This window comes from Bos javanicus, chromosome 29 (genome assembly GCF_032452875.1).
Source record: "Bos javanicus breed banteng chromosome 29, ARS-OSU_banteng_1.0, whole genome shotgun sequence".
NCBI lineage: Eukaryota > Metazoa > Chordata > Mammalia > Artiodactyla > Bovidae > Bos > Bos javanicus.
Window position 1 is genome coordinate 48,725,477 of NC_083896.1, and position 22,773 is coordinate 48,748,249.

General features: G+C 48.0%; 1 long non-coding RNA gene across 1 annotated transcript; it reads right to left on the minus strand.

The window, feature by feature from the left end:
• Nucleotides 1-819: 819 nt before the first annotated feature.
• Nucleotides 820-4,635, minus strand: LOC133241597 (uncharacterized). Its single transcript, XR_009734640.1, has 2 exons — nucleotides 4,557-4,635; nucleotides 820-1,326 (listed from the first exon to the last, which is right to left on the minus strand). It is a non-coding gene; the product is annotated as an uncharacterized LOC133241597 (long non-coding RNA).
• Nucleotides 4,636-22,773: the final 18,138 nt, after the last annotated feature.

Consider the following 22,773-nt stretch of genomic DNA (forward strand, 5'->3'; position numbering starts at 1 on the left):
CGGGGGAGCCTGGTGGGCTGCCGTCTCTGGGGTCGCACAGGGTCGGACACGACTGAAGTGACTTGGCAGTAGCATATAACCAAGAAGTTCAGTAAACTCCAAGGGGCTCTCATCCTCATCTTAGGGATGCTGAAACAGAGGCGGGGGATGATTAATGGCTTCTCAGTCAAGCAAGAATAGAGTCAGGGTCTCCCCAAGGTGGTCTGAATCTACAGTTAGAGGTCTTAATAACCATCCTCTGTGGCTTCAGTGACATGTTTCCCTCCAAAATTCAGAGTATGTTTTTCATGTGATTCCTGCAGACCATGAAAGTGCAGTGATTTTACAAGCATGTGAAGATAAATGCAAAAAAAGAGAGTGTTAGTCACTCAGTCATGTCCCACTCTTTGCGACCCCATGGACTGTAGCCCACCAGGCTCTTCTGTCCATGGAATTCTCCAGGCAAGAATGCTGGAGTGGGTAGCTATTCCCTTCTCCAAGGAATCTTCCCAATCTAGGGATCAAACCCAAGTCTCAGGCATTGCAGGCAGATTCTTTACCATCTGAGCCATCGGGAAGCCCAAGATAAATGCCATTAGTTCTTAACTATTGACCCTGAGAATATCAGCGGTTTGTAAGGACTGTAACAGTACACATTTTTGAGCAATAATTTTTTTCTTACCTTTAACAAACTAAATTATATGACATAAAAACTTAAACATACATCATTTACTGTAAACACAATATACTGATTTAAAATGTAAACAATAATTGTATAATGGCTAAATATTAATATCCCCTACCAGATACTGTTAAGAATTTGAGGCATTTACACACACAAAGGTTTAAAACTTTTAGATGGTTGAAAATGGTGGAATCATGTGCAAGGCCATGGAGAAACTGTCGAGGAAGGGTTGAGGGAAAAATCAAGGAAGAAATCAAATAACTGAAGAGCCACAATGACAAAGCTGGCATTGGTGGTTCAACGGCAGGATTCTCACCATCCTACAGGGAGGACGATGGGTGGCGAGCCTGAAAACAAAGAGACAGGCTTTGAGATGCGAAGGACAGAGATCGACAGTAAGGCTAATGGTGTAACAATCTCTTCCCCACTTCTCACCCTGCCACAGCCTTCCTGCCATCTCACCTGAGGGTCCAGAGAAGACGGTGAGGCCAGGGGCGAGTGAGAGGGTTCTCACACTCGGAGGAAAGGTGAGAGCATGATCTCCTACAGAGAAATCCCATTTCTTCTCCATCGCCCATCTTGGTTCACGTGTGTCCCCTCCAGGGACAGAGTCACCTCTGTGCCCAGGTGGACTGTTCTAGAAGGCACCCAGGGGCACGACCCTTAGAAAGACCAATAGCCTAGTTGCCTTTTTTATAGAAATAAAAATCAAGCCCCATTATACAATGAAGAACATGAGAAGTGGTCCATGGGATGGGTCCAGGCTCTAGATCCTAGCATCTCTGGGGCATGTTGCTGCGTGATGGAGGTGGGAAGGGTGTTGGATGTTGACTTACTGTCGGTACCTCGCGCTCACCACCAAGAACATTTGGGACAGACTCTTCCACGGATGGGACGACTGAAAGAGCAGAAGCTGAAACACGCCTCTAGGACCCATTTCCAGTGTTCTCAGAACCAACCCCTAAAGTGTTGTTGGGGCAACCATGGAGGCATCACTTGAGCTAGAAGAAAGTCTGCTTAAGGCCAGGTCTTGAGAGGGTTGCTCCCAGCCATATCTTCCCTGCATGTAAGTCCCAGCCCCATTTCCTCCCTGGAATCTGGAACCCCAGCTGTGTGGAGGGGGGACACACACGTGTCAGAACCAAAAGAACGTCATGCCCAGCTGGGCAGGGAGCGACGATGCCACAGGCCGCTGAGCACACGGGCCTCCCCTCTACCAGCTGGAAGAAGCTGGTGTTTCCCAAGAGAGTCAGAGATGCCCTCTGCATACTGCAGGCCAGAACCCGTTAGCTCCAAGCCCACCAGGACCAAGCTCAATTTTTACACATCCAATTGCTTTTTTCAACTGAAGTATGGTTGATTTACAGTGTCGTGCTCATGACTGCTATGCAGCAAAGTGATTGTTATACATATACACACATTCTTTTTAACTATTCTTTCCCATTTTGATTCTCACAGGATATTGAATATAGCTCCTTGTGCTATACAGTCGGACCTTGTTGGCTATCCATTATGTATACAAAAGCAAACCTCTGCCAACCCCAGCCTCCCACACTGTCCCTCCCCCAGCCCCTCCACCTCGTCAACCCACAGTCCATTCTCTGTGTCCGTGACTCTGTCTCTGTTTAAGGTAGGCTCATTCGTGCTGTACTTCAGATTTCACATTAAGTGATATCCTATGATATTTGTCTTTCTCTTTCTGACTGACTTCACTTAGAGCCCAAATAAACAGATTTTAAGTCAGTCAGGACCTGCCTGTTTATCCAAAACTGCAACCATCATCTGTGAGCAATAGATAAGACAAACATCTGGCCAGGAAAGACCTCAAGCCACAGCTCCGCGTGGCGCTCTCCAACACAGAGGCTCCCGCCACGCTGCTGAGTGAAGTCACCGAGACCCACAAGCCCTCTGCAACTCCCCTCTGCCCCAGCAGCTCCCCTGTGCCAGGTGGCACTCTGTGCTGAGGCTTCTGGAGGGTCCCGCTCTATGGGGGACTTCCTCCCGTGCAAACCTGGCAGAGTGCACCCTGATAACGCTGCTGGGTACCGCTACCAGCTCACGGCCGTATCATTCTCTTTAATCAGCCCCCAGGCCCCTCCAACTTACGCCTGGGTCAGGCCACCTAGGGCCTCTGACTCTGTCCTCATCTGAAAAGTGAAGACACTCATAGGCCCTGTGTGTGCGTGTTGCTCAGTCGTGTCTGACTCTGCGACTCCAGGAACTGTGGCCTGCCAGGCTCCTCTGTCCATGGGATTCTCCAGGCAAGAGTACTGGAGTGTGTTGCCATTCCCTTCTCCAGGGGATCTTCCCAACCCAGGGATCTAACCCAGGCGCCCTGCACTGCAGGCAGAGTCTTTACCGTCTGAGCCACTAGGGAAGCCCACAGGTCTAACTGCCGCCCAGAAGTCAAATCAGGAACTGCTGCCTGGCTGCTGTTCTGGGCAAAGGTCCTCAAGCCTTTCCTGACTCTCAACACCCTTTTCTCAACAGCCGCTCGGAGTGGGACGCACTGAAGCCCACGCAGCACCGACCCCTTCACACACCTATTTTCTTGTTTCTCTGTTCACCTCTTCGACGTGCTTGCTTGTGCTTCAGTCTTTCCTGAACGTGAAAATGTAAAGACTGAAATATGAGACAGAGGAGCAACCGATGAGGGACGACATTCCAGAGAATGTAAGAGAATTCTGGAGACCCCACTGACCGCAGCATCACAAGTCATCAGAGCATCCCTGTTCTCCTGGCCCTCAGCTTCCCCCAGCTTTGCGCCCGCAACCACGTGCATCGTCTCTGACCTGGACCACACCCCGGATGGCTGCTCACTCTGTCTAGCACCCCCACCCCAGAACCGGAGGTCCGCCTCGAAGAGAATAACCAGCCCTCTGGAAGGCAAGTCGGGCCCACTCCTTTCTTCCTTGTCTGGGATACTCTCCAAGTGGCTCCGGACATTCAGGGCGAGGGCTTCACTGCTCTCCTGCCAGGAGCATGCAGCCCCTTCCCACGCCCCCCGCCTCCCCGCGGGGTTGCTCTGGCCTCAAACATGTGCTGAGCTGTGAGAAGCGCGAGCCTCCCCTTTCTCTGTGTTGAATGTCTTAGAGGCCTCCCTGCCCCTGACGTGGGTGAGGACAGTAACAGGGAAACCCAGGCTGCCTCTGCTGGGGTCTGTTGTGGGGACAATGGCCTCTCCATCACTCCTGAGGCCTCCAGGTGCCCAGTGCTGGCGACCAGATCACATGACATGAAATTGCCGCCTCTGTCGGTCAAAACCCTCTGGGCCCCAGTGGCTTCTTGTGGTCCAGCCTCTACCTTGTTCCTATCCGAGGCCACCGATAGGCGGTGTTTTACAGCCATGCAGACCCCCACGTGCTTCCTCCTGGCTCCCACAGGACAGACAGACCCGCCGGGTTAACTGTTACTGACACGCTGTCCAGCAGCTGGAGGTTGCAGCACGACTGATGTATTCTTTTAAGGTGTTGAATTTTGCAAAGTCTCTAGCTACCAGACTCTTGGAAAAGAACAAGTGGGCTGGGAGACCACCCTTGCCTGAAGGTTTGTGACTCCGGCTCAGCCAGCTTTGCTGGACAGCACTGGGAGGGGTGACATGCTGAGCTGGGGTGGCAAGAGCCCCACTGAGGACCAGACCTAGCCACGAGGGCAAAGCTGGTCTTCATGGTCAGACGGTCTGGACTTCCAGGATGGCTCCCACGTGTTACGGGATTTAAACATTCTTCTCATTTCCTGGGGCTTCCCTGATAGCTCACTGGTAAGGGATGTGCCTACAACGCAGGAGACCCTAGTTCAGTTCCTGAGTCAGGAAGATCCGCTGGAGAAGGGATAGGCTACCCGCTCCAGTATTCTTGGGCTTCCCTTGTGACTCAGCAGATAAAGAATCTACCTGCAACATGGGAGACATGGGTTCCATCCCTGAGTTGGGAAGGCCCCCTGAAGAAGGAAAAGGCTACCGTCTCCAGAATTCTGGTCTGGAGAATTCATGGACTATACAGTCCACGGGGTCACAAAGAGGCAGACATGGCTGAGCAGCTTTCACTTCCACTTGCTCATTTCCTTGAGCTTGATTGTTCTCACCTTCATGAAAATTAACTATCCAGTGTGTTTGGAAGAGAAGATCAAGGGCCTGCATTTAGTGGGTACCTGGTACGGCTTGGTGCACTAGGAACAGACTATGGCCAAAGCATTAGACACAGTTCCTGCCTCCGAAGCGCTTGCTTCTCCCAGGGGACTGAAGGGTGAGCAGACAGCTGGCACGCAGTCGAGCATGTCTGCACTCAGAAAGCTATAACATGCACGCGTCATCACAATCTGGGGTGGAGACAGATGACTCTTAGAGGTGGTGATTTCTAAGCTGATCTCCGCAGGGTCCAGAGGAGACAGCATATGAAAGGGCGGGGACAGGTGGGGCGAGGGCTTTGGCTCAAGGGCAACACCAGGCAGAGGTCAGAAGCCAGAGAAAGCGAGACAGGAGGCCAGAGCCCAGGCGGCAGCAAACAAGGGCAAGACACGAGGCTACGCCAGCTTGGAAAAAGAGGGTCTTGTGTGTTCCAGGAAGACTCTGGACTTTATTTTATTCTGCTGAGATATAATTCACATTTGATACTTTTCTCTCATTTCAAGTACACACGTCAGTGGTTTTTAGTCTAGTCACAAGATTGTGCAACCGCCAGCACTGCCTAATTCCAGAACATTTCATTACCCCCTACAAGCCCCACATCCACGAGCAGTCGGTCTCACCATCCCCGCTGACACCACAGCCTGTTTCTTCTCGCCATAGGTTGCCTATTCTGGACACTTCACATAAACAGAAGCAGATAATCCGTGGTCTTTGGCCTCTTTCACTGCGCGTAATGTTTCCAATTCATCCATGTTGCAGCAGGAGTTTGAACTCCCTCCCTTTTCATGCCTGAATAATATTCCACTGTTCAGATAGACTTATTGCTGTTGTTCAGTTGCTAAGTCATGTCTGACTCTTTGTGACCTCATAGACCGTAGCACACCAGGGTCCTCTGTCCTCTAGGATCCCCCAGAGTTTGCTCAAATTCATGTCCATCAAGTCAGTGATGCCAGCCAACCATCTCATCCTCTGTCGTCCCCTTCTCCTCCTGCCTTCAATGTTTCCCAGCATCAGGGGCTTTTCCAGTGAGTCAGCTCTTCGCATCAGGTGGCCAAAGGATTGGAGCTTCAGCTTCAGCATCAGTCCTTCCAATGAATAATCAGAACTGATTTCCTTTAGGACTGACTGGTTTGATCTCCTTGCTGTCCAAGGAGTCTCCTCCAGCACCACAGCTTGAAGGCATCAATTTTTCAGCACTCAACCTTCTTCATGGTCCAACTCTCCCATCTGTACATGCCTACTAGAAAAACCATAGCTTTGACTATAAGTCAGACTTTCTTCTATGAGCACTGGGGCCCAGTAAAATGAGCATTTCTTTTATTCCCCCAGAGATAAAAAGCATTTAAAGACTTTGATATAGTAATTTATACAGGGGATATAAGTATACAAGTGTAATTCAATTTTATGATATCTCAGACCAAAAAAATGGTATTTCATCACTTCAGTCCTTTCTTTAGTTTGACAAACAGCAGTTGGTACACACGGGAGGAGGGAGGAGGGTTCAGGATGGGGAACACATGTATACCTGTGGCGGATTCATTTTGATATTTGGCAAAACTAATACAATTTTGTAAAGTTTAAAAACAAAATAAAATTAAAAAAAATTAAAAACAAAAATAAATAAATTATTTTGATCAAAAAAGTATATTCTGTAGAAACTCAGGATTGTGAATTCGAAACTAGACTTGATTCTTACTAGGTACCTCTTGCTATCGTCTCAAATTTTTATATAATTCTAGTGGTTCAGCTTGACATTTCTCTCTCACATTTCCTGCTGATGATTTACGTTTCCGATAATGTATAATATCAAGTTTAATCTTTCTAAACTGACACGAGTTTTATTTCTTGCCCGTATTTCTTTTCACTTTGAGACCCCTCTGCCTAGCTTCTCTGTCCTTGCTTGAATTTGCAACACCATCAAGTTTATCGTGAACTGAAAAGCCATAATCTTTCTTCCAAATCACTACGGAAGGTGTTAAATGAGACGGATAAAAAGGAGCATTTCTTTAGCACCTACTGTGTGCAGACTCGTACTTTGTGTTTTCAGATTCACGATTATAAAGTTAACAGCTATTACTTCTTTTTAAAATACTCATTTCTTTATTTGGCTGTGCCGGGCCTGAGCTGCAGCATTCAGGGTCTCTAGCTGGGGCACAGGGGCTTAGTTGCCCCATAGCAGGGGAGTCTTAGTTCCCTGATCAGGGATCGAACCAGGTCCTTTGCAAGTAAGAGTCTTAACCACTAGACAACCCGGGAAGCCCCAGAAGCTGCGGTTTCTAACGATGGACATCAGCAAAGAGGGTCCACTGGGGTCACACGGCTGATGCATCATGGGGGAGGAGGAGATTTCCAAGATCTTCCAAATGTTCCACAGTGGGTACGTGGCCGAGCCCGACAGGAAGCCTGGTTTCCTGGCTCAGAGTCCCACGCCCTCCCCAATATTGCAAAATCTGACTTCTTTCTATGCAGGGCCACCATACTCCTTGCTGACTGAGCAAGGCAGGAGCTCTGGGGCTGTCATTCTGGCATATGCTTCATTCTGCTGTGCAAGGGTTTAGAAGATGAGGTGCCTGACATTTCCACTAGTCATGTACAGAAGTGAGAGTTGGACCGTGAAGGAGGCTGAGTACTGAAGAATTGATTCTTTTGAACTGTGGTGCCAGAGAAGACTCCTGAAGAGCTCCTTGGACAGCCTCTTGGAAGTCAAACCAGTCAGTTCTAAAGGAAATCAACTCTGAATACTCATTGGAAGGACTGATGCTGAAGCTGAAGCTCCAATACTTTGGCCACCTGATGGGAAGAGCTGACTCACTGGAAAAGATTCTGAGGCTGGGAAAGATTGAGGGCAGAAGGGGATGACAGAGGATGAGGTAGTTGGATGGCATCACCGGCTCAATGGACAGGATTTTGAGCAAACTCAGGGAGATGGTGAAGGAGAGGGAAGCCTGGTGTGCTGCAGTCCATGGGGTCACAGAGTCAGACACGACGTAGCAACTGAAGGAGAAGGGCTCCAGATAACACAACAGGAGAGGAGGGAATCCCACACCATCCCCCTGAGGCCAGCATGTCCACAGTCGTCTGTGAGGCAGGTGTGGGACCATGCAGGGCACCTAGAAAAGTCTGTCTCCTGATCTGGGGCTGCCAATTTCCTTTCTTCCTCCCCTTGTCTCTTGGGTCTTGCCAGGACCCGTGGCAATAAAATTGTTAGGGAATATACTGCAACCTGGGTGGACTTGGAGGGCATTGTGCTAAGTGCAGGAAGTCAGACAGAGAAAGACAAATACTGTACAATCTCACTTATACATGGAATCTGAAAACTACAGTGAAAGCCGCTCAGTCGTGTCCGATTCTTTGTGACCCCATGGACTATACAGTCCATGGAATTCTCCAGGCCAGAATACTGGAGTGGGTAGCCTTTCCCTTCTCCAGGGGGACTTTCCAACCCAGGGATCAAACCCAGGTCTCCCGCGTTGCAGGCAGATTCTTTATCAGCTGAGCCACAAGGGTAGCCCTGTCAGACAAAGTAAGTTCTTAATCTAGACCACTCTTCATCTTTCTCAGGATTTTTGTTTGATTGGTTGGTTGGCTGGTTTGTGGTTTTTCTCTGGTGTTGTTACTCATGATAAATGTCCCAACTGATGCAGAACCTAGAACCTGACACTAGGGTACAAAAATTAGGGTGGAAAATAAAGAACTGTCATCTATAACATCGATAGTCACGTAAGCTTTTCTCAAGTCTATCACAAGGATGTAAAATTTATCAACACATTTTAAGATGCTCACTTATTTCTGATACCAGTGAAATGTGATAGTTGCTCAGTCATGTGCAACTCTTTGCGACCCTGTGGACTGCAGCGGGCCAGGCTCCTCTGTCCAGGGAATTCTCTAGGCAAGAAAACTGGAGTGGGTTGCCATTTTCCTTCTCCAATTTCTGAAACCGAAAACTGTACAAATTAAACCCATCAGTGAGTGAAAAAGAGACTCTCTCCCAGGACGTCTCACCCATGGAACACACAGATGATGTGAACCTGGAAGAGAGAGGTGGTCCTTGCGTGTTTGGGTTTGAATCTATAGGAGCCACCATTATAGGATTTTCTAACTATTGTCCGTCTACATCTCTTTGCTTATTTGTTTTTCTTTCTACTTTTACAAATATTTGTTTATCATTAAATATCTGGCTGTGCCAGACCTCAGTTGCAGCAGGTGGCATCTTAGCTCCCTGAGCAGGGATCAACTCACGCCCTCTGCTTTGGGATTAAAAGTCTTCACCGCTGGACCGCCAAGGAAATCCCCTCTATTATTTTTTAATTCTATTCTTGGTCCAATTAACTGATTTCATGGCCATCCCCCACAATTTGGAGAACACCCTCACGGAGCACTAAATTGCATTTTCTCTCGAGTCCCCTGTAAGCCTCACTTAGGCCAGGCTTGACCTTGAAAAGCCACGCCTTGCACACCGTGTTGTACACACCTTATGCGGTATACACGGAGACGGCTGGATGGCATCGCCAGGCCAATGGACATGAGTTCGAGCAGACTCCAGGAGATGGTGGTGGACAGGGAGGCCTGGCGTGCTGCAGTCCACGGGGTCGGACACGACTGAGCGGCTGAACAGCAGCACATACACTGCGTAGCCACAAGCGGAAGCCGCCAGTATCTGCAGATCTCACTTGAGTTCCTCAATCTAACCTAATCGAAGTTCCTAAAATCTAATCTGGGAGTTCTTCCCCATAGGCGTGAAATGGAAACAAAACAAAACCAAACCCTGTGATAAGACTGTGGGAGCCCACAAGGTGGGGTCCGCATGCCTGTCCTGCTGAGAGTTGCAGACACCTCAACGGTGACTCCAGGGACCCCAGCCCAGCCTCACAGGGATGGACACGCAGTCCACGTGACAACCACCCACCTGGCTTCCCGCGGTCCACCCTGACCCATCTGCAGTTGGGTGGTCATGAGACAACCAGGAGAGCAGGCTGAATAAACACACTCACTCAGAAGAAGACAAACTCATTTCTAAATTCCTTGGGTGACCTCAAGCTGAAGTTTTCAGCGAGGCAAAGCTCCCTATCTCAGGGACACTGGTTTTCACAGGTTACTGAAACTGTGTGTGTGTGTGTGTGTGTGTGTCCTAAGAGGCCGCACGTTCATCAGACCCAGGGTGATGATCAGTGAATGCTCTTTGGAGTGTGTGGTCAGTGTCCCTCTGAGCCAGGGTACTCACCGTCTCCTGGAGGAGACGGAGGGTGAGCCCGGCTCTTCACTCTGGGGTCTGAGCTTTACCCCCTGCATCTCCCTCGGCACCATGTCCTCCCAACTTTACCTGGGGGCCCTCAGCCGGGCTGACCATGGTCATGGGGCCACAGATGGCTCTCAGGAGCTTCAGCCTCTGCAGTGGTACAAGTGGGTCCTTGATAAAATCTCGAATAAATCAAACTAGGTAATTCCATCCATGTTTGCGTGGTGAGATTTGGTCTGAGTCCATTTCACGCTCATTCACAAAGGAGGTGTGTTAAGGTCTTTATAACAAGCGTGGAGTGGGAGGAGAGAAGGTCCCGGGAGGAGAAAATCCTCGAGAGCGAGGTCCACCAGCCCTCAGCGGTAGAAAGCATCAATTCTTCAATGCTCAACCTTCTTCGTTGCCCAACTCTTACATCCATACATGAAAAGTAAGACAAATGAAATAGAAGCTACAGTGTTTTTAGATTTTTTGATATAATTCACAAAACCACAAAAAATGCGCCATTTTAAATCATACACTTCAGAGGATTTTAGTACCTTCAACTCTTCTGCACAACCGTTGTGCTATCCAATCCCACAACATCTCCATCACCCCAAAAGGAAACCCTATTCTCATTGAAGGTCAGTCCCAGCGCCCCTCCCCAGTCCCTAGCAACCGCTCATCAGCTTCCGTTTCCATGCATTCACCTCTTGGACACGGCATACCCACGGGACCGCACAATACGTGGCCTTCTGTGTCTGGTTTCTCTGGCTTGGCATAATGTCGTAGCGTGGGTCAATTTTTTATCCCATTTTATGACTACTTCTGGCTTTTTATTACAAAAAGACAAAAGATATTTGGATCTATTAATATATATGTCTTATGCTACATGAAAAAATAGTACTATGAAAAACAAATTTATACAAATTTGCTAATACATGATAGACAGTTGCCTGCTTCCTAGTTTTCACTGAAAACTAAGGTTTATTAATAGCTAAAATGTATAATCCAGGTGTAAAGATAACACTTAGGAACAACAAAAAGGAAGGGAAACAGCTTTCTATAGAAAATATGAGAATAAAATGGGATTTTTTTAATAAAGAGTATGCAATAAATATGTGTTTTAAGGAAAAAAAGAGAGTAATTTTGTCCTAAAATAAAATGACTGGTCACTCCAGAATAAGAAAGGGAAAAGAAGACAAAGTCTAAATTGAGTAGAGAAAGCTTCAGAAGTTTTACGGGAAAGGAATTTTATGTTATGAGGTCAAAGCTGGCTAAAATTGTACAGATTTGTTTGTAAGTTTTTTTTTTTTTTTCCTGAGCTCAATAATGTCCTGATACAAAATGAAGGTTTCATTTTCTTTCTGTTTAAGCCAGGACATTTCTTAGGTGATTAGTTTACTCTTGGTAAAACATGATAAAGGATTTTCTTTCCCTTTAATGTCATCTGCCCCGAGAAGGAAGATTCTGTGTACTAGGAAAATGTTGTAAATATCTTTGCTGGAAATGGGATGGCTCTGAAACGTATTCTTCAGGAGAAACTGCAGTGTACACGATATCAGACCTCAGTCTTATACCTGACTTTGAGGCTTTGTTATCTACTTGCAAACTTCAGAGAAATCACAAAAGTTAGTTTCTGCTTTACTCTTGACCCTCCTCTGAAAAAAATTTACCTTCAACCACAGGAAAAAATGCTTCCTCTTCCAAGTGATTCATGGGAAAAACCCTGACAAGGACTCTAGAATGCAGGTTTCTAATGACTTTAGGATCATAACATGGAACTGGGTAAGAATTTCTAAAACTCTAATGGAAAACTGATTCACAAACCTGCTAACCCAATATCAAGCCAAACAAAAATTAACTGCTAGGGACTAAATGAACTGATGGTGATGACTGCAATTTTATGACTGCTTTTAAAGAGTTAGTAGTATTGGTTGCTCAGTCATGTCTGACTCTTTGCGACCCCATGGACTGTAGCCCACCAGACTCTTCTGTCCATGGAGTTCTCCAGGTAAGAATACTGGAAGTGGGTCGCCATTCCCTTCTCCAAGGGATCTTCCCAACCTAGGAATCGAGCCCAGGTCTGCTGCATTGCAGGCAGATTCTTTACCATCTGGGCCACCAGGGAAGCTTGGCCTTTTGCTAAGATCAAGCATCTGTTCTTACCAGTTTAAAGCATTGCTGAGTCTTTAATGTTTTGTTCTCCAGATTTAGAGGATGTATTTTCTCCTGTCTTTTAAGCTGTCTATAACTTGCAGCAGTTTGGTAAAGTGTACTTTTTTTAATTTTTCTTTCTTTTCTTAAATTAAAAAAAAAAAACTTTTTAGTTTGTATTGGAGTCAATTCAGATCAGATCAGTCGCTCAGTCGTGTCCGACTCCTTGCAACCCCATGAATCGCAGCACACCAGGCCTCCCTGTCCATCACCAACTCCCGGAGTTCACTCAGACTCATGTCCATCGAGTCAGCGATGCCATCCAGCCATCTCATCCTCTGTCGTCCCCTTCTCCTCCTGCCCCCAATCCCTCCCAGCATCAGAGTCTTTTCCAATGAGTCAACTCTTCGCATGAGGTGGCCAAAGTACTGGAGTTTCAGCTTTAGCATCATTCCTTCCAAAGAAATCCCAGGGCTAATCTATATTTCAGAAGTCTCTCTGTGGACAGTGTTTTAGAGATACTTCCAGCGAGGACTTTTCTTTTTAGGTAGTTTTATTCATATTTAGCTTGTACTGCTTTTCACCTTAACATAAGAAAAGCATTTCATTATGAATAGTTGCTGAATATCCTGCTAATATGTTTTATAATTCCTTTCTGTGAGAATTTTATTTTTTCTGCTGATAGTTTGAAATGAAGCTTCAGTAATTTGCTTTTTGGAAAACATTAGATAGGATCATTTCCTTGGATATGCAGATGTAAAAATAAATCAAGGAATTTGAAATTAAGGTTCATGTTCTAAATTATATTGTCAATTATTAGTCTTTATTGCCATGAGAAAGTATAGTGCCAGGTACACTTTCATCTGCATTAATTATGTCAATTACATATAATTTATTTCTATTAAATTAGAAATACACATCACATCCATTAGCAGATGAGAAGCTAAATATTTTCCCAGGCTTATTTACTAGTTATTTTTTGTTTTCTTTTCTCATATTTTGTTACCCATTTTTTTGAATCATCTGATGTGTAACAAAACTATTAACCCATGATTTGTCAGTGTTACGTAGATTTATTTACAGTGTCTTTTTGTGTTAGTTGCTTAGATTTTTAGAAAATTGCAATTAATTTTGATTAAATACTTTATTTTTCCTTTCTTTTTTTAAGATTTGAATGACCTAAATTCAAAGGGTTTAATATGTGCTTTTCAGAAACTAAGAGAGGAAAGAAGTTTATAGATGAGTTTTCTTCTAGATTTTCTTTATTTCTATTTCAGAGTATAACCCCACAACTCATATTAATTAGGCTTGTTTATGGCCATCATTTCAAAAGGAAAAATCCTCCCCTACTACATTCTTTACCCAGCATTCTCCAGTAATTGCCTGGACTTGATTGCAAGACAGTAGCATTGATTTCAGACAGTGGAATCTGGTAATTGTCCTCAGCTGTCCCCCAGAGTAAGAACATTTTTACATGAATAAGTGTGCATAATTGATTTTTTAACCAAGAATTCTTTGGCCCTTTAGTATAGTTTAGATACTGTTGCAAGTTCCCGTATAGTATTATTTAAATCATAATTATGATCTGCAAGTAGAGTAATTTTCCAGGTTTTAAGTGCTAGTTCCATCTAAATAGTACTAGTTACTAGAATTATTTTACAGCAAGAGTTGGTAAAGTATCTGGCTCATTTATTGCCTGTTTTTATAAATAAAATTTTGTTATCACAGAGCCATATCCATTTATTTACATACAGCCTGTGAATATTACTGACAGTACAGTGGCAGATGGGAGTATTCATGACAGATTGAATGGCAGGCAAGGCCTACAATATTTATTATCTTTCCCTTTAAAAGAAAAAGTCTGCTAGTCTCTTAGAGAACCACTTTCAAAGATGAAAACATAAGGTGGAGCCAGTAGGGGAGTGTTGGTACTATAGAATGTGGAAAAGGGAAAGGTATTGTAAGGAGAGTAGAGGAAGTAAACATTGCAGAGTAGAGAATCAGATGAATCTGGCCATAAGGGTCTTCTTAAAGTCTGCTATACATGTAAATGGGTAAAGACATTTAAACAATTGATAATGTTTTCTTTTTCATTATAAAAATGTAAAGCATGAGTTATAGCCAAGAAAAATGGGAAAGTAAACCACAGATTTTAAATAGCCACGTTTCAACCATAGTGGGATTTTTTTTCCTTTCATTTTACCCATTTGCTTTTCTTTTGAAAACATAGTTGTAATCATGCTTTTAAACTACTCTACTTATGTATGTCATTAATGTTCCTTCATTTTATTACATAATCCTCAATATCATTTGTAATGAATAAATGATGGTCCCTTCATGATTAAAAAAAAAAAAAGTCTAGAATGAGGAACTCTTAAGCTTTCATACAGCTACCTTTTAAACTTGTAGTAAAGTTGCATTTAAGTAATTTATTGTTCAGACAAATTTCACCCAGTGTGTGGACATAACAGTCCCGGCCAGCCTGAGCCGTAGTGTTGGATGAGCACTTGGCATTGGATGAATGGACTCGAGGGTTTGGAAGCAGGAAACTCCATTTCCTGCTGCCTCGTTCAACGAGGCAAAGCTATGCCCATTTTTACACCAGGTTTCGTAACTCAAACCAACTGGTTGGAAGAGAAATCTCTCTGGGAATGTTGGGGCAAACCCTGATTTTCTCTTTTTCCTATTCCCATGTGGAAGAGCATCCACTAACGTGACGCTGAGTGACGCTTTGTCCCACTTCGCACTCCTCTCGCGTTGGAGGAGTGAGTTACGTCGGTGTGTGGCCACCAGTGAACCACGTGCCTCCACCCAGAAGAACTGAACCAGCAAGTGTTCACAGATCGGAAGGCTTGTGACCTTCCCCTTCTCTGCCACAGGCCAGAGTGAGGCTGGCTTGGCTCAGCGGGGGCTCCCCGCTTTGCAATAAAGCTCCTACTTTGTTGTCCATCTGCCTTACTCTTTCTTGGCCTTGCTTTTATAAGAGGACTTTTGGATACATATTTAGAAAATGCAAGGAGTAAAGTATGAAACTCGAGAGCCCCCCTGCACTTCTCCAAATATTTTACTCTTACTATTTATCTTCCCCAAATTTCTCCGTAATTATAACACATATTGGGTTGGCCAAAAAGTTCATTTGGGTTTTTCTGCGCAATCGAATGGAAAAACCCAAATGAACTTTTTGGCCAACCCAATACAATATGTGTATGTACGTGTGTTACTCACTCGTGTCTGACTCTTTGCGACCCCATGGACTGTAGCCCACCAGGCTCCTCTGTCCATGGAATTCTCCTGGTAAGAATACTGGAGTGGGTTGCCATTCCCTTCTTCAGGGGATCTTCCTGACCCAGGGATTAAACCTGTATCTCTTGATTTCAGGCAGATTCTTTACCATCTGAACCACCAGGACAGCCCGACAATATGTGCATGTACCTACATACTGACGTCAGCATTAATGTCAGTATCCATATGTGTTAGTGGATAAAAGGAACCATACAGCAAGGTCTCTTCTGCAGCTTCCTTTTTATTATCAAATTGACTGAGGCGTGATTCACACACCGTAGAAGGCCCACGTCCTAAGTTCAGGCACGCCTCATTTAATTGCACTTGGTTTGATCATACTTTGCAAACACTGCATTTTTAAAAAATAAATTGAAGGTTTTTGGCAACACTTTGTGTCTCTGTGTCACGTGCTGGGAATTCTAACAATTTTCCAAACTTTTTCATTATTGTTTTATTTGCTGCAGTGATCTGTGATGTTATTACTGCAAAAAGATTATGTCCCACTGAAGCCTCTGATGATGGTTAACATTTCTTTAGCAATGAAATATTTTTTAAGTAAGGTATGTATAATGCTTTTTAAATATAGTTTTTTGGTTTCTTTTTGGCTGTGCTGGGTCTTCGTTGCCGCGGGCTTTTCCCAAATTGCAGCCAGCGGGCTTACTCTGCAGTTGCAGCACCCAGGCTTCTCCCTGCACTGAGTTCTCCTGTTGCAGAGCACGGGCTCTGGGGATCGTGGGCTTCAGTAGTTGTCACATGTGGGCTCAGTAGCTGCGGTTTCCGGGCTCTAGAGCACAGCCTCAGTAGTTGAGGCACAAGGGTTTAGCTTCTCCAGGACATGTGAAATCTTCCCAGACCAGGCCAAACCCATGACTCCTACATTGGCAGGCGGAGTCTCTACCACTGAGCGCCTAGGGAAGTCCTGTACATTGCTTTTTGAAACATAATGCTATTGCACAATGAACAGACTATAGTATGATGTGAACATGACTCAGACGCTGGGAAATCAGGAAACCCATGTGATCACTTTATTGCAATAGTCACTTTATTGCCGTCCTTTGGAACTGAACCCACAGTGTCTCCAAGGTGTGTGTGCGTATACCTGGATAACTTTTGACAGATGTAGACGCCCGTGTAACCTCCAACACATTCAAGAGTCAGAACACTTCCTTCACAGTAGGAGGTTCTCTTGGGTCCTTTTGGAATCCCTACATTAATGAAGCTTCCATCCTCCCCTCCCTGGACAGCTGTGGGGCTATATGGGCAGATTCCTGTTCTCTGAGTAACATGCAGACCAGCCTTCCAGAAGCTTTATGAGCTAAACTGACATTTGTGCTACATTCCTGGGTCAGGATAGGCATTTTGATGCTAAAATAGACTATTGAAATAGGAATCACAGTGTCCAACATTCAAAATTTCCATTTACCATTCTCCAAGCAAGAATACTGGAGTGGGTTGCCATTCCCTTCCGCAGAGGATCTTCCCAACCCAGGGATCGAACCCGGGTCTCCTGCATTGCAGGCAGATTCTTTACTGATTGAGCTACAGTTTTCCCCAAATTGATATACAGATTTAATGTAATTCCTATTACAATTCCAGAAAGATTTTTTTGGTAGATACAGACAAGATTATTCTAAAATGTATACGAAAAGGCAAAAGAACTAGAATTTCCAGAAAACATTTCGAAAAGGAAACTCAAAGTGGGAGAAATCACCCATCTGAACTATAAACCCTACCACACAACTGCAATAGTCAAGACCGTGTCCTCTTACTGGAAGGACAGATACAGAGATCAATGTGACAGCATAAAGAGTCCAGGAAGTCACAAACCACAGCAGACGAATCCTGCCCGTGGGTCCCCCCGCCTGCTGCTTGGAGGAGGAAATCCAGCTCCTGGGAGAGGGGTGAGCGTAAGCACTTCAGAAACACAACAGGCCTACAGGCCTTTAATAAAGGTGCTGGTTTGGTAGAAATGGTTTTATTTTTTTCCCCTAGGGATCATGAATGTATTCAATGAATTTGTTCATGTAAGACTTTTTAACAACACACATAATTTCTCTCCATTTTTTTTCAAAAACAGATCAAGAATTTCTATTTGAGAAGTATTATCATCTCAACCTTTGAAGTTGGATGGCCATTATTTTGATTCCTCAACTGGTCTCTCAGTTGACCTAGACAGACTTACTTGAAATTAACTGTTTGATGAACTGCAATTAATGGAAAAGAGAGAGATGTCTGATTTGCCTCCTCCAACCCCAGTCAGTGCTGGAAATGACCAGATCTCAGAACGCCTGCCCGACGGAACACAGCGACATGATCACCACGGGCTTGGTGAATCTGACGTGAGGGTCTCAGATCTGCAAGGATTCCACATCTTTACTAAAAAGACAAAATCCAGCTCCATTCATGGATAAAGGAGACATGTTTGAGCTCCTGGATGCCATGCTGCCCTGGTTCCCTCTTTCTCCGATTGGGCAGAGCTGGGCTGGACTGGACATCAGCCTGAGGGATGGACATAGGAGAGGCTGTGACTTTCCTGGAGATCTTCTTCGCTTGGGAGACTGTCGCTAAGAACAGAGTAATTAACAGTCAGACAAGCTGGGGGATATCACAAGATTTCAGATAAAGGCCTGAGCCCTGGTTTGCAAGTGGCCTTCATACAGGAATGCCTGAGGGACACAAGACACTTGATTACCCCTTATCAGGACCCCATTCAAGGCAGAAATTCTTAGAGAGCTTCCTGACGCCTGGGCGAACCAGTTCTGTCCAAGAGGACCTCCCAGGTATGACAAAAGATTTATCCATCTAACTGCTTTTGTTTTCAACAATCTTAACCCAGATTTGTGTTTGCCTGGAATTTAAAACCTCGGGACACCATGGTGCAAAAGTAGGGTTCCAGCTGCTGTCACCAAGGTCTGATCTTTGACCTTCTGGGACAGCCTCTTGGTCCTTCTGATCTAACAGCTTAGCTGCTAAACTGATGTTTATTTCTTCTCCAAGATTCTCTCTGTTCAGTCTAAGTTACTTTGGTGAGAGGTGGGGCAGCTAGATGAATTTGAAGGAAGGAGGGGCCAGCGTCCTGGCCCTCTGAGAGGCTCACCCCAGAAAGGACTGAGGCGCCCAGACATGCTAAGACATGACTGATTCCTGAAAACATTACACCACGTGGAGGAAGGCAGACGCATGGGGCCACGCATCGTAGGATCCCGTTTACATCGAACGTTCAGTACAGGCCAGTCTGTGGAGTCAGAAAGCATCCTGGTGGCTGCTGAGGGCAGACGGGGAGTGACAGCAAGTGGGTACCAGCATCCTTCGGGTGATGAGGATGTTCTGGAATTGGACGGGGGTGGAGGGGTGCCCATCGTGAATGTGCTGAATGGCGCTGAGTTGCTTCACTCCGTGTTATATGAATTTCACCTAAACAAAAAGTCAAGGAGGGTGATGATGCGGGTGAGAAAGCACTGACCTCTTAGAACCAGAGGAAGCGCTTCAGTCCAAATGCAAAGGTGACCGCGGGGTGTGGGCTGTGCAGGCGGGACCGCTCCCTCAGAGCCGACTCAGGACCCCAGCCCCTCTGCCGCGTCTGTTTCCCCGTCGGGGGGCAGGTGTCCTTAGGTGACCCGGCTTGGCCCAGGTGCAGGGACCACGCCTGGCGCTGAGGGCCCCCCTTGAGCACAGATGTCTCTTCCTGCTGCTTGGACAAAAAAAAAACGGGTTATGTGTCATCGGGGTGCGGGGTGGTCTCCAGGCTCAAGCCTGGGTCTCAGCCAGCCAAGTGACAGGCCACCCGGGGTCTCTTCTCACTCAGAAGGGAGGCCCACCTTGCCCCCCAGAAATGTCTCATCATTAAATACTAACCTCCTAGCTGGAAACCAAAATTCTATCGACCTGGGCTTGGTCACAGGGCCCTGTTGGCCAGTTTCCTGTCCATAGCATGGTCCCGGGCTGGAACACCCTGACCCAGGGCCATGACCCTGACCTGGGGCCATGACCCTAACCCGGGGCCATGGCTGCATCTGACCCTGGTGTTGCCATGGGCACCAGCGGTCCCCAGGCCCCAGGCCTCCTCATATGACCACAGTAGACCTGATTCTGATCTGCGGCCCCTGCTGACCTCAGACACGAGACACTTGGCAGCCTGGGCCGGGGGGCCGGGGGCCGCGGGTCGGACTGTGCTGTCTCAAGTAGAGAGGCTGACCAGAGGAGATTCTGTTATCCTGGAAATGGGGTGGGGACGGTTTCTAACTCAGGACCAACCTGGAGTTGGGCCCTGATGTTTTCTTGAACACCAGTGGTGCCCCAAAATGAGACTGCAAACCCCAGGACCAGGGAAATCCCCAGGTACGCGGTGGGCATTTGTCAGTTCACAGAAAGACTGTTGTTCCAGAGCCTTCTGTGATTCAGGAGCAAAGCAAAGACCTCCTAGGTATGACAAAAGATCTATCTACCTGCTTTCGTTTTGAAATAACCTTAACCCAAATGTGTCCTCCAGCTTAGGACCAGGCAGGTAGCCCTGTTGTTCTGTCGCATTATTATCTCAACTGTATCAGTCAGCAGGAGGGTCATAACAAACACCACAGCCCGGAGGCTGGACATCAGACAGTCACTGTCTCCAAGCCTGGAGGCTGGAACCTGAGATCCAAGTGTGGGCGGGGCTGGCCCTCCTGAGGACCCCTCCTGAGCGTGTAGACGCCGTCTCCTCCCCACGTCCTCACAGGGTCGTCCCTCTGAGTATGTCTGTGTCCTGACAGGGTCATCCCTCTGAGTATGTCTGTGTCCTGACCTCCTCTTCTTACAAGGACCCCAGTCCTGTGGGATTATGGCCCACCCTAGTGAGAAGGCAATGGCACCCCACTCCAGTACTCTTGCCTGGAAAATCCCATGAGCGGAGGAGCCTGGTGGGCTGCAGTCCATGGGGTCGCTAAGAGTCGGACACGACTGAGCGACTTCCCTTTCACTTTTCACTTTCATGCATTGGAGAAGGAAATGGCAACCCACTCCAGTGTTCTTGCCTGGAGAATCCCAGGGACGGGGAAGCCCGGTGGGCTGCCGTCTCTGGGGTCGCACAGAGTCGGACACGACTGAAGCGACTTAGCAGCAGCAGTGACCTCACCTGACCTTAATCACCTCTTTAAAGAGAGTATCTCCAAATACAGCCACATTCCGGGATACTGGGAGTTAGAAGCAACTTGTGAATTTGGGGACACAATTCAGCACATAGTAACAACCTTTAGAGGCTTCCCAGATGCCCCTCGTGGCAAAGAAACACGTCTGCCAATGCAGGAAACATACGAGACACGGGTTCGATCCCTGGGTTGGGAAGATCCCCTGGAGAAGGTAATGGCAAATCACTCTGGTATTCTTGTCTGGAGAATCCCATGGACAGAAGAGCCTGCTGGGCTCCAGCCCACGGGACTGAAACAGTTGGATGCAACTGAGACAACTTCACACACGGACGCACGCAACAACCTTTAAAAAGATGGGGATACTGAGGCAGAAGGAGGTCATCCCCTCGTGGAGGGGGCTGGGATCTGTCCCGAGGAGGCCAGCTCTCACACCCTGAGCCTGGACTCCTCAGACCCCCTGGTTTAACCCAGCTGTCAGACACCCGAATAAATGCTAATCCTCTCCTAAATTTCATTTTTCTGGACAAACTGTTGGTCCCCCTCCTTGCAAAATCCCACAAAGACCCTGGATAGGCAGCTGTGAGTGGTGCCTGTCCCTGCAAAAGCAAGTAAGTCAGGTAGACAGTCAGCAGGCGCTGAGCACATGGAGGGCAGGACAACAAGAAGGTCCTTGGTGGGGAGGCTCCTGGGGGCAGGACCAGCAGGAGATCCAGGCCTTTTGGGGAAGCGGAACAGCAGGAGCACAGGCCTTGGCCTGGAATGCCGGAGTCCCCTGGGCCTGAGAGTGGACGGGGCAGCGGGGATGTGGGGCGGCCAGGGAGGGACAGGCAGGAAAGAGGTGGGGAGCCCTGGAAGTCTGTGTCACCTCCTAGCCCATGTTGTGAAGCCAGCTGGCACCCTGGGAAGGGCTCTAGAGGGCCTGGTGGGGGTGAGGGGGCAGATCCAGGCAGGAAGCTGGGATGATGCCCTTGAGTGGTGGGGGGACAGAGTGGAGTGGGGGGCATGGGAGAGGATCCCCGCCAATTTCAGGGGCCCCAAGCAGGACCCTCTGAGAGCCAAGCGAAACCCTGTCTGCCCAGGTTTGGAAACTGCCCAGGCCTTTGTTTACCCAGGGTGTGCCCAGGCCTTGATGGACGAGCAGATGGACGGGCAATCCCTGGCCCATCCCTGGAACCCGGCTCTGGACTATGATGCAGAGACCGCTGTCCAGAGAGCCCTAAACGGGACAGGGGGTGGGTGGCCCTGCCTGTGGAGGTGGTCCTGCCCCTCACGGTGCTGGTGGCCCTCGGCGGGGTGCTGGCCTCTCTGCTTCCGCGTCCGCAGGGGCCCCTACTTGGCCTGTGTCCTCCACCTGGCGGCCGCCGACAGCCTCAGCCTGGGCTGCACGGCCCTGGTGCTCCTGGAGGAGGTCTTCGAGCTGGGCCCCCAGCCGACCCTGCAGGCGGCCACCACCCTCCACCCCGTGTCCTGCTGCTGCGACCTGGTGGGGCTCTGCCTCCTGGCTGCCCTGAGCATCGAGGGCTCCCTGGGTGTCCTCGCCCCCGCCTGGAGCTGCCGCCGCCTGGGGAACCTCGGCCGTGGTGAGCGGCCTGAGCTGGGCCCTGGGCCTCTGTCTGCACGTGGTGGGCGAGGTCTGTGAAGTCTCCAGCAAGGGCCCGTTCTGCGCCAGGTTCCAGGACGGCCTGTGCTCCTCGGCGTCACCGCGTGCGCGCCCAGCCTGACCCTGGCCGCCCGGTGCCCCCAGCGGTGTTCGCCCGCCAGGACCTACCTTGTCATCCGCACAGTGGTCGTCGTTGTCCTCCTCTGGGGCCTGCCCCTGGCCACCGTGACGTTCCGGCTCCACCAAGAGTATCTGTCCGTGTCCTTTGACCTGCTGCTGCTCCTCTCCAGCGCGGTCTGCACGGCTCCCGGGTCATCTAGCTCCTGGCCAGGCGCCTCCGCGGGGCGGCGTCAGGACACCCCGCACGTCCTCCGCCAGAGGGCACTGATGAGGGAGCTGGAGGCGTGGAGCACGGCGGGAGGGGGGCCTGGCACAGAGCAGCAGAGCCCCACGGAGACCACGTGGGGAGAAGGCGCTGGACGCCCCCAAGGGACCTGGGAGGAACCAGCCTGACTGCGTACTGGAGCTCTTTCTTGCCCTTTAACCCACGTATTCTGTTGGTTTTGCTACAAGTGAATCACTGAAGGGATGTCGCCCAGAGCCTCG